This window comes from Pundamilia nyererei, unplaced genomic scaffold (assembly GCF_000239375.1).
Source record: "Pundamilia nyererei isolate P.nyererei 1_Seehausen unplaced genomic scaffold, PunNye1.0 scaffold00163, whole genome shotgun sequence".
NCBI classification, from domain to species: Eukaryota; Metazoa; Chordata; class Actinopteri; order Cichliformes; family Cichlidae; genus Pundamilia; species Pundamilia nyererei.
Window position 1 is genome coordinate 1345007 of NW_005187564.1, and position 12882 is coordinate 1357888.

Below are 12882 nucleotides of genomic sequence, written 5' to 3' on the forward strand. Positions count from 1 at the left end.
AGAACAGAAATTCTGTGATTTTATTGGTCTGCCACTTAGGAGTGATTATCAGGTCTTTGTCTGTGCATTGTCCCCCTGCAGTACACAAATCCAATGAATGCATTAGCTCATAACTAAGCACTCCGTCCTCTGATCCAAATATTTCAACATCTCATTCTGAAAACCCAAAATGCTCCTGGCCAAAACAGTGAGGCTTCAAAATGTGGAGAGCAGAAAGCAATGAGCGACGTCAAGGTGGCTGCATCCATTTTTTATACATTCTGCTTTCTAAACCACAAAAATGCCCAGAGACCAACAACAAAGTCAGACAAATCCTTACAAAATCCTTAAATCTTCATAAGTGAGAAATTAGAAAACAAATATAAGATTTCTGTTTAACGTGTTAAACGCCACAATACATGAATGATTACAGTAGTAATGGCTGGAAAATCTGGTGTTAAAAGATAGACGTACCTAAAGCAGAACACTGACTCTGATCTGAGGGTAGAAAGAAAATATTTCAGTTTGGTGATAATTAAGCTGAGATTTGCTGAAAATGGTGGGTGGTAATGATAAACACACTGATGTGCAGGCAGAAGGGAGTCTTTAAAGTGTGATTCAAGCAGCCTGAAGGTGGCAGAGCGTGGAACTCGTTGAGTGTTGATGGAGAATTTTAAAGGTTTTGAGTAGACGTCTTCACATGCTGTTCTAGCAAAGCAATGAGTGTTTAAGATGATACTGCAGAGCCTGATCAGTGCGTAGCCGTCAGGTGTGGTGGCTGATTGCAAGAAATGATCGTAGCACAGATGCACTTGCTCACAAAGCAGAGACTAAACAGTGACCAGAAGAAACACAAAGGAAGAGGAAAAGGAATAAAAAGGAATGAGGGAAGGAATGAGGGAAGGAATGAGAGAAGGAATGAGAGAAGGAATGAGAGAAGGACTTCGTTTGGACGATGATGATACTGTTGAAATTCCTGGGAATTCTCATGTGATGTACCCTAACAAACACTAACAGCAGACTGAATTGTTTCTGTGCCTGAAACAGTTTGGCTGAGATCCTGAAAGTCGGACCGTGGTGCCTACAGTCAAACCTTTGTAAAGAGAAGCTCCCTTTGGGTAAAGCTGATTATTTATTAGCACTCAAGTGAAGTCACCAGTCACCAATGTTAGCTGCAATATGCAACATGTTTGCCTTGAGGACACTGCTGTTGTGATTTGGCACTATATAAGTAAATTTTGAATTGTATGGAAATTTTAACCCTTAATAGGCCAATATAATTGGTTAACCCATTGTATTGCCATATGAAGACCTAAAGAGCATATCCAGGTTTAAATAATTAATATTTCAAAATAATTATTTATATTATGCTTTGATGCCCTCAGTTCATCTTCTGTCTTAAACTTGCAAACTTCATTTTGAAGCTAAAAAAAGTTCAGACCTCGTACCTTGAAGCTTTTATCGGTGACTAAAGTTTGAAAGGGAATCAAATTTAACATAAATGTCATGCAATAGCAAACAAATGGTTTCATCTAGCATCCTCTCGACTGGATGTCCCTTATAAATGGACAGTTTAAACAACAGGTGGGTGGAGCTTTTGTATGTTTGATATGACCATTTAAGAATACCCCACCTCTCTGACATCAACATTTGTAATGCAGCCTGAGCTTTTGGATCACTAGGTTTGCTGTTCATACACTGACTGCTTAAATGTCTTAAAGCAGTCTTCAGGAAAATCTCTCCAGACTTCTTGAAGGACATTCAAAGCTTTTCCTTTGATTTTGACCACCTTTCATCCAGATTTTATAACAAGCCACTGCCAATCAGATATCATTGTTTTCCAGATGATATCGCCTGGACTCATCTGGTTGTTGCAAAAATATTATTTTTTGCCTGTCGAACTGTTTCATCTTTGGCATTTTTCACAGATTCAACTAAAGAAATTGGAACAAATTATGTTTTTGCAACAGACTGCTAGAGTAGAAATGGCCTTGTCTGTTATATGCAACACAAGGTACAAGGACTGGACTGAAAATCAGTGGGAAAAGCAGCCAGTGTCCAAGAAAATACTTTGAAAGATGCTGAAAGACCACTTTAAAATTTAAAAAGTGAGTGGACATCCTGTTAAGTTCTGGCACGCTTTGTGTATCACTGACATAAGAAACCCATTTAATATGCTTAATGCCAGTGCTGAAATGTGGTTGTCACATGGCAGCTGGTACTGTATACACAGCATGGATGACCACACAGTATGCATGAAAAATGACAAGCAGATGGAGGGAAGACTTGAAGTGGTGTCTTCCCCAGGAAGGAAGGACACAAAGCAGGTGCCTTTTGGTGCAAATGAAAGCTCTCCAAGGAAACTCTGTGCCTCAGATTCATTTATCTCCACGGCCACCTGCAGGTCTTTCTTTGCTAAGTGCTGAAACAACATCACAGGTTTGTGAAGAATGAGAACGAGGGGGTAAATGTGTTCACTTTGTTATGTTTACTTCTTCACATCCATCCCTACATGGCTGACTCATTTATTTATCCCGAGGAAAGACCAAAACACAGAAGGAGGTGTATAAATACACATACTCCAGTTCAGAAAGGGGGTTTTTTTGTAAGGAGGAGTTGTGCTGTAATGGTGGTCTCTCTTTTTCTGCTTTAAGTAAATAAATACTTTTAATGGTTTGGCATTTGCTTCCCCATATGTAACCTCCAGGCTGCTCTTAATTAGGAAAGTATGCTGCTGGACTTATTAGTACAGCATGATATGGATTTGTTTGATGAGTACACAAATATACAAGCTCATTTATAGCTCTTTACCTAAATGAACCTCATCTTTTCTGATTTTTTTCCCTAGTTAAACACACACACACTGCTCGTGTCAGTGTAAGGTTATTTCACACACGTGTTGCATGTATGCCACGTTACCCGCGGGATGTCCTTTGATGGTGGTCCTTTGGCACACAAGTCTGACCACAAAGTCCATGTTAGGAAGGAGAAGTTGGGGCATGTGCTGCAGGTTTATCAGCCACATTTATCGCTTTCACGTGCTGGTTAGGTTTAGGGGGAAGACATCTGGGTTAAAATATACACAGTTACAACAGCAATACTGCACAATGAAAAATGACCCCTATCTAGTGAATTTAAATATAACATCAATGAATTGTGGGTTTTTTTTTTTCCATAACCCGGTTCATCATCAAGCACCGCCAAAGGTAAATGTGTGTAAGTGTGAAAAGCCAGCTGCTCTGACAAAACAGCAGCATTCAGTTAACTGGAAATGGTCTGGAACAGAATTGTTGTCGAGTCCTCAGTTCTAAATAGATTAACGGGCTTAAACTGATGATGTAGTAGATCACCTGTGTTACCTCGTGAGCTGCAGCTGCCTCTCAACAGCTGGAGTGTGGCCACGGCTGTAGACAAGAAACTTCTCGGAGTCTTGGGGAGAAGTGGGTAAGCAGCGATGAGTGCTGGGAGTTGATCCAGGAGATGTGGCTGAAACACAAATACTACCTTGTGTATTCTTTATTGTACAAAGACATTTCTGAGTAACTTCATGGTCAAACATTTGATTTGACAATACCTTCATTGAAAGACGGTAAGTGCTGTTGACTTTTTCAGTGGCTTTCTTTTCTTGAATAAATAATGTACACTTGTACTTAGACAAACATTCTTTTGCTTCACTGTGGGTTTTTTTGACAGCTCGAGTTGCTTTTTCAAAATAAGACACCAGCTCGAAAAATGTAAGAAGAGCTTCTCGGATGTTGTGTAATTTAAGCCTGAGAGCTGAAGCACTTAAAATAAAAATAAAATACCATCATTTGATGGTTCCAGCTTGCTGTTGTTCATTCCAGTCATTTTGATAATTTCAGGTTTGGGCTGTTGGTTGGACAAAGCAGCACTGTGATGGTGGCACTTTCATCTGTGACACTTTCAGAAATTTTACAAGCCTTTTAGAGGGTTACAAGAAAAAAACACTGTTTATTATGATTGTTGGAGCAGGATGATCTGAGCTCCACCTTGGTAAAGTAATGTTCTCATCTTTTATAATCTACAAACCACTTTGCAGAATTTGAGATGAAGAAAACAACTGTCCACAGTGCCTTCATTTCAAGAAGCCTGCAGCTGTGTTGTGGGTGATTTTCCACGGTTTTATTGTGACAGCAGATATAATGTTATATTACTGCTGCTGGAGACAGAACATTAGTAACAGCACAGTGGAGAAAATTGTCATTTTACCCCCGAACACGTTGACCATTTAGCTGGTGGTGGTCAGTAAATTACACTTTCATTATTACAGTCAATACTAAGAGTGATGAGCTGACCATGCAAGAACAGAAGATTCACAAAGTGTTTCCAGAAATCATCGAAAAATACACGTGTGCTCATATCCAGCTTGTTCCAATCTGCACTGCATGTACAGTCTGGGTTGTTTCTCACATCCAGTTCCTTCAATATTGATATAAACCTACTTAAAAAGAGCAGAGACGTGTTGTGTTTATTATTTTATTTCGAAGGACACAAAATGTCCCAGTATTAGAACTCTATGAAAAGAGTTACAACTTAGACTGAACATGTTTTTTCAATCACTCTAGATCTCCCTTTGGCATCTCTTAAATTATATCATGCACATTATATTGTGCTTATTTAATTTTACCCATAACACCCTTGACCTAATGGTGTGAAAAGTTGTCAGAAGCACAAATGATAAATGAAGCAACTGTTTTGAACAAAAGCAGTTGAGCTCATCAAATACTAAGGCAGAGTTTGAATGTGATCACAGAAGTAGAAGTGTTTGCTATCAAAGCTTTCAAAGGGTCATTAGCTATTAGTCACCTATAAGTGAAAAGGCTTTAACTCAAAGAACCTTTTGTGAACAAAATGTGTTCTCCCAGCTCCATCTACAGTCGCCATCTCCCCTGAAGCCAGGCTGTATGAGAATAGAGATCATTTCTTACAGCTTCTATTGTAGTGCTGTCCGTTTATTACGGTACACAAGTTGAAGGTTGCCAGCTCACAAATTTCGATCAGGTCACAGATGGTTCAGCAGAATGGGCTCAAGTGTCAGGGTGTTGGATGAGGAGGAGATAATACCCTTAACCCCGTCATTCATCCCTCCTGGTCCAGCCTTCACCCAGCAGATGCCGTAAACAAGTCAGGCGTTCCTGCTGCATTCTCAGAAGGGTTAAGTGGTTGAGTACATGTCTGAAGGACAATCTGCAGCGCTGGTATGAAACACGTTTAGCTGCATGTAAAGCATTTACAAACCTTTATTTATTCTGAAAGGTTTGAAAAAGGATAATAAGGGCTACTTTTAATGTTAGTCATACTTTAGCATCCTTTATGCTAATCTGTGACTTTTTAGATTGATAATTCATATTCACTGAGATAAAAAGCAGACATCTGATTGTTGCTCTGTGTGGAGTAACAGCAGCAGCAGCAGCAAAAAATGTCACAGGCATTTCTGGACCTTTGATTTGACTGAATTGGGGTGTCTCTCTGAATAACAAAAGTTTACTTCCTCCTGTCCTGCCACAGTTTTGTCCTTAGCAATAGTGCTAGTTCAGCTAAACTGCTGCAGTGCAATGTTTTATAATCTGACCATCAAACAAAAAAAAAGGCATCGTAGATGGACAGAAGATGTTCTTCCAAGTATATTGTTGTTACAATACAGAACTTAAGTCCATGTGTCTCTTTTAATATATAATGATTTTTACAACTAATTTGATGTAAACAGGCAGCTGCAAAAGTGTCATACTAGTATGATGTTTAGTTTCATAGATCTTTATTAGTCCTGAAGGAAATTCACCATGGTTGTCAGCTGATCACGCACACAATAAAAGAAAACATTCACTCAACACCAATAGCATCGAGTCGATCAAATAATAATAATAAAAAAAGATTATTAACAATAATTTAGAATAAATTAATTAAATCAAACTACTCCGATAATGCAGGGCAGCAAATTAGTATCTTTGCTGCAGTGGTGGCGCCACATTAGTGCAGCGCATCAAAACTCTGCTGCAGGCGGTTCAGTGTGTGGACACTTTGCTAAGTCAGTGCATGGGGACATCCTGTGTACACTGAAAAAAGAGCATGTCGGATTTACTTAATTCAATAGTGGACATGGGTTGCACGCAGTTGTTTTGCTTTGGCAGAACCTTAAACAATGGAGTTAAATCAACACAACTTATTCATATTCAATAAACCTGTGCATTTTGTGTTGATAAAACGTGATTGACAGATGTTTAGATGAAGTAAGTTGAGCTCTTGGAATGTTTTAATCCTTCACAATTTTGTCAACTTTTACCCCAATACTACTTGGTCACTTAAATATTACATGTTGTCTTCATATTACATAATAGTCTGGTTAACAGAAAAATTGAATCAACCTGCTATCTCCATCCAAGTTGCAGGGGTATAAACCCTGAAGTGATGGTTCCAAAGCAGGGTACACCCTGGACAGCTCACCAGTCTGTCACATAGAGACAAAAAACCATTTGCAATCACATTCATGGGTAATTTAAAAACACCAATAATCCTAACTCTAATAACTGCATGACATTTAACCAGTATACCCAGAGAGAACCAACTGCAAACTAGCCAGTTTGTGGATTTGAACCCAAGACCTTTGTGCTGTGAGGCAACAGCACTAACCACCACGCCACCAAGTTGTCAATCGAGGTTTAACAAAAGTAGGAAAGCTATGATTTCAAGGCTTGATGCGCAATTTTCTGTAAGATTTTGTCCATGACAGGTTAAACCACAATAAATAGCGATAGCATACACGTAGTGTGTGTGTAGTTGTCTGCCTCTTATAACTCCAGTGATTTTCCTGCAGTTTGAAATCTCATGTGATCTTGTGAATTCCATGCGTCCAGCAACTAACCGCTCTTACTAGATTGTTCTTGCTGAGATGACATGATGCAAACTAAGTTGTTGAATTTCATACAGATCCTACAGATAATTACGTTCACCATAGAAACATGAAATTATTTTGTTCAAGTTAGACTTTTGTAAATGTAACAACCACCCAATTTCCTTTTTTCGATATACTGGAAAAAGTAGAGGCGGCTGCTCGACTTGACTGAGATGGATGCCTTCCTCAAACCACGATCCAAAGCGCACGAGATGAAATCATGTCGCGAGATTTAACATTGCTATATTATTGACTTACTTCACTCGAACATGATATGAGCAATTTAATATGCCCTCTGCATATCATGTTGTTTCTACACTATATAATTACACATAACTTTAAAGCATGAAGCAATTGTGTTGCCAAGATGCTTATATAAAACCAAGACATTTCCAATCCCTTTTTTTTCAGTGTATTTCAGGGGTCTGGAACTTGGAAAGTTTTCAGGGTATGTGGGTAAAATCTTGCATGTCCTCATTAAATATACCACAGCTACTGCAGAAAAAACACCCCTCTCCAGCAGGTCAGGCCAGAGGCACTGATTGATTTTTTATGGAATGACCCTGATAATAAAAATATGGATGTATACTCTGTGTGCACGAGTTCACAGTGACTCTGGTGGATGTTTTTTTTTTGCTCATCTTGAACACCCACACTTTGTTTTCAGGTCACAAGGACACCCGATCTGACATGAACTGTCAGTCTCCCATTATATCTGTAGCAGTCTGTCAGGACTAAAGAGACCAAGCATCCAGCTAACCATTATATCAGTGCTGCGCTTGATAGAAGCACAGAGAGCAACCATCAGACCTCGACTGGAACTAAATGACAGATAACCCCCCCCCCCGTCTGAGTCTCTCTCTATTCTCACTTTCCCTTTGCCTTTCTTGATCTCTTTGTCTCTCTCCTCCCTTTCAACAAGCCCTCTCTTCTCTGTCCTTTCTCCCCATGGTCTCTCATCTCTCCTGTTTTAACTCCCCTTCTACCGCGCTGCCTGTCTTTCGGTTTTTCACTGTGCTTTTATCTTCCTGCCCCTCTTCTCTGCCTGCTCACTTTCATATTTCCCATCTCCCTAAATCTATCTCTGCTCCTGTCCGTCATGTCCTGTCGTCTCAGCGGATCAGGCCGCTCGGCAGATGCAGAAAATGGACGATGACTTACTTTCCCCTCTCTGTAATAAACTCGGGGTGGGGCTGGCTGAAGCCAGGCTCTGAGCCAGCATTTGTGTCAGCGTGACAACATGAAGTGGGCGCTTAAAGCAGAGAAGATTCGCAGCTTTAGTTCACAGAGGGCAGAGCAGAGAGACGACGCAGAGAACCTGGAATTGAAAACAGGGACACGTCCTTCACGCAAAGAAATTCAGACACCAAGAAAACAATGCAATATGGTCTTTATTACCAGTGGGATCGAATGTGTTGTGATTCTGTCATTCTTTGTATTTTTATTGTGCGATGTGTACTGTTGATATCAACTGTAGTAATCCAACAAATAGCACCACATGCTCTTCAAACCTGTGGAGGCTTTGAGGTTTAATCATAAATCTGTAACAACTCCAGGTATCTTACTGACGGACCACTGGGGACCGGGCTGTGTGGAAATTACAGCTCCTCGATGCTTAACAAAAGAGAAGAAAGAAAAACAGCAAACCTGACAAAGATTGTTGTCCTCAGGTTGGTCTTAAAGGTTAGGAGTGTTGAGTTTGATAAAGTGCATACTGGCTTGCTCTTCAAGGTCATGATATAGGACAGTCACAAAGCCTTTAGCATTTTACTTGTGCAGGAAAAGAAGAAAGCTTTGAATCCATACTCTCTGTGGTGGGTTATAGGAATAATGCTGGTCGATCACTATTTTTCATCATTTCTGGGTAGAACAACAGGAACTGAATATTTTTAAAGCTCCAACTTTCATTCTTGATCAATGTTTGTGCTGCTCCAAGTCTCTAGAGGCACAATACAAATCCTCCCAGTTCAGAGAGAAAACTACAAAACCAAACCTGTGTCATGTTCTTTTATCTCTCGCCGCACTATGCAGTCATCCATGCCTGTTATGGACATTCCAATTTTTCCAAATCTCTGGACCCTGTGGGACACTCGAGTTATGAGCATCAAGAGGGCGCTGAGAGTCAGGGGCTGGAACAGATGGTAGCACGCCTCGAGGGGGCCATCAGCTCAATCCAGAGATCCAACAACCAACTTTTAGATCCAAATATAAGCAGGGACAGGCTCTTTTCACCCTGCAACCCTGAACCAGATAAGCTGTGGAAAAAAAGATATTTGATCAAATGACATGCTATGAACTCTAGACTGAAGCCTGAGGACCTATGGGAGTTATCTTTGTACATATACAATAGGAAAAAAAAATGGGTGGATGAGCACATATTGTGCTTTCCACCCTAATGAGCTGCAACTAACTATATTTGCTGAATTTACTCATATAAGATGCAACTTTGTTAGAGTTGAAAATTCAGATTCTCTCAATTGCAGGTAAGCCTGTGAACCCTAAAGTTCACTAAAGACATGAAAAGTACAAACATCTGTGAGATTGTGATTCTATTATGAAAATCTGACAACAGTTGATGAGGATGTGATGTGGAATATGAAAAATAATTTGTGTCTGATCATAAATTTGCAAAGACAATGCCCGGGGACGGGGAGGACAGATATGTTCCATATCATCCTCGTGGCTGTCAGGGCCCAAGATTTCTCAACAAATTGAGCAATGTTATTCATTCCACAGTTATTGGTTCTAATATTGTGGCTGATGAGTGCATGTACCACACTATGTCAAAACACAAATCATTTTTTGTCTATGAATGAAAAACATTTAATCACAGAATCCTCTGCATATTTGGAATCTGTGGAAAAGATTTGCAAGGAAGATTTCCAAACAACTGATTTGTGAAATCCCTTTTTTGGAGCCAAATGTGACCATACTTTGATGAGTGAGTGCTCTAATAGCTTCAACATCTAATAGCTTCAACATTAGGCTGAATAAACTGAAACTATATGCACAAAAGTCTAAGAATTTCATGCACCAAAACTGGAACAGTACAATTAAGCACACAGCAACCATCTTACTCGTCAGATAATTATATTTAAAATGCTTCACATCATTTTTGCAGCAGGCTGTAAACATGTTTATTTCTGATACAAATTTGGACATTTTAACTTTGAAGTCTATGGGGGACTGACTAACTGCTGGAGCCCCTCATGGCCATTACAGGAACTGCAAGTTTTGTTTTTTCAGCTTCTGGCTGTTGATCTGTTTAAAACATAACTGATTCCGCCTTCAGTGCTTCCTCTTGCACTTTAATATGCTGATAGCACCATGGAAAGACACTATAGACAAACTGTAATCCTACACAAAACCCATTTTCGTTTGGCAATAGGACCGCAAAAAGATTTTTACATGTCGCAATTTTGTATCTCTCAGAGAATAATTCTGTGACCTCTCACTCCCAAAACCAAAGTCAAAACTCGCATTTTAGAGGGGAGAGAGAGCACATCCATTAAAGGTGACTCTCCCAATCGCCCCCTTTTACTGTATCTGTGGAGGAGATAGGAATCAGTGCTCTATGCAGAGAATGCTCTGTATGATCACTGACAGTGCAAATAGGCAGAAAAGCCATTTCAGTCAGGAAATGAGAAGGCAGCGGCTTGTGGAGGCCCTCCAAAATGATACTTATCTGCCAATCAGGGAGGGAATCTGTGATAAGGAAAAGCGGATCGCAGGTGAAGAGACACGAGGAAGTGAGGTGTCAGACGAGGGTAAGGAAGTAAAGGAGAGAGTGCCGGAGAGAGATACAAGGGGGGACGAGAGATTGAACAGCGCTCAGATTGCAGGCGAATGAGGGAGGAGGATGTGGAGTAGGTAATAGATTGCTGCTGAAAAAGCACACGTGGGTCATGAAAGAGAAAGAGGGTGTGCAGGCAGAGAAAGCAAGCGTGACTCAGAGAAATAGTAGGTGGGTGAGAGGAGGGAGGAGAGAGAGAAATGTAATGGGGAAAAAAGAACAGCAGACCTTTTTTTCACTTCGTGCAATTGGGGAAGATACCAATTTTGCCACAAAGTGAACATTAGATGAAAATGTCATCTCCATACAGGTAATTTACTCTCCCCTGCTTAAAATGTGCTCTTCAAAATGGTAAAGGTCAGGAGAGAACAGGCTGATGGGTACATGCACAGTGTGATGATGAGTGGGAAGGGCAAGCTGAAAATCTCCCGAAATAAAATGACACAGTCCAGACACCGCAAATATAATGGATACCTACAAGTATTGAAATATTCAATACTTAAAGTAAATCCATGTACAATTCCAATAAAGTTGGGACGTAAATAAAAACAGAAAACAAGGATTTGCAAATCCTTTTCAACCTATATCCAATTACGAATACACTATTCAATTCAATTCAATTCAATTCAATTTTATTTATATAGCGCCAAATCACAACATAAGTCGCCTCAAGGCGCTTCATAGATACAGAGAAAAAAACCCAACAATCATATGACCCCCTATGAGCAAGCACTTTGGCAACAGTGGGAAGGAAAAACTCCCTTTTAACAGGAAGAAACCTCCGGCAGAACCAGGCTCAGGGAGGGGCGGCCATCTGCTGCGACCGGTTGGGGTGAGAGAAGGAAGACAGGATAAAAGACATGCTGTGGAAGAGAGACAGAGGTTAATAACAGATAGTCTACAAAGACAAGATATCTAATGTTCAAACTGATAAACTTTATTGTTGTTTTGCAAATCTTCACTCATTCTGAATTTGATGCCTGCTACAGGTTCCAAAAAAGCTGGGACAGGGGCAGCAAAACACTGGGCAGTTTGAGAGATGTTCATAAAAAAAACACCTGTTTTGAACATGCCACTGGTGAACAGGTTAATTTGAAACAGGTGTTTGTCATGATTGCATATAAAAGGAGCATCCCCAAAAGGCTCTGTCACGGCCCAGCGGCACGAGGGAACAGGGATGGACACAGGCGCAGAAACCAACCCGGAAGCGAGGTGACTGAAAACAAATGATTTATTCCGCCCACATGAAAACAAAGGCAAAACATAAAGCGACGCCACCACACTAGTGGCGCGTAGGGTTCGTCAGGGATAATGAGGGCGACCTAGACACCTCTAGGAGACAGCTGACAGCGGGGACAGCGGGGAGGTAGAAACAGGACTAGGCAGGGGCCGGGGGCACTGGAACAAGAGGAGATCACGATCAGAGGGATCCAGCAGACAACCAACAATCCTCCGCAGTTGAATAGAATTGCCTTACTTGGTTTCAGATGGAGGGGACAGGTGGAGCGGAAAATCCGGAAGCGGTCGAGGCGTGGGGAGGCAGGCAGGCGAGCGGTGGGCCGGCAGGCCACGTTGTGTAAGCAGCTGGCGGCCCCGGTCCAGGAGGATGGGAGCGAGGGGAACAAGATCTCCACTCCGGGTGCTATCACTGAGGACAAGAAAGGACAGGTGAGTCATCACACGGCGTTAAGACAAGGTTTAGGATGCTCCACAGAACTAACATGGGAATAGCAGATACTCAGGCGATGAGGGGTTGAGAGCGCAGGTCTGATATACCGCTGGCACGATTGCTCACAGGTGGTCAGCCCGGGAGGGGCAACCGGACTCCGCCTAAAGGAGGAGGAGCCGCTGTCTGAGACCTGCAGGTGCCCAACCAGACCGTGACAGGCTCAGGCGTTCACAAGCAAGGATGGGGCGAGGATCACCACTTTGTGAACAACTGTGTGGGCAAATAGTCCAGCAGTTTAAGAACAACGTTTCTTATTGTACAATTGCAAGGAATCTGGGGATTTTATCATTTAATATCATTTAATTGTCCATAATATCATCAAAAGATTCAGAGAATCTGGAGAAATCTCTGCACGTAAGCAGCAAGGCTGAATACCAACACTGGATGCCCATGACCTTCGATATGTCAGGCGGTACTGCATTAAAAACCAACATCCTCCTGTAAAGGATATTACCACGTGGACTCAGGAAT

General features: G+C 41.2%; 1 long non-coding RNA gene across 1 annotated transcript; it reads right to left on the minus strand.

Moving 5' to 3' along the window:
• Positions 1-11835: 11835 nt before the first annotated feature.
• On the minus strand, positions 11836-12570 carry LOC102198831 (uncharacterized). The gene is made up of 3 exons (XR_312054.1): positions 12404-12570; positions 12160-12330; positions 11836-12080 (listed from the first exon to the last, which is right to left on the minus strand). It is a non-coding gene; the product is annotated as an uncharacterized LOC102198831 (long non-coding RNA).
• Between the last annotated feature and the right edge of the window lie 312 nt (positions 12571-12882).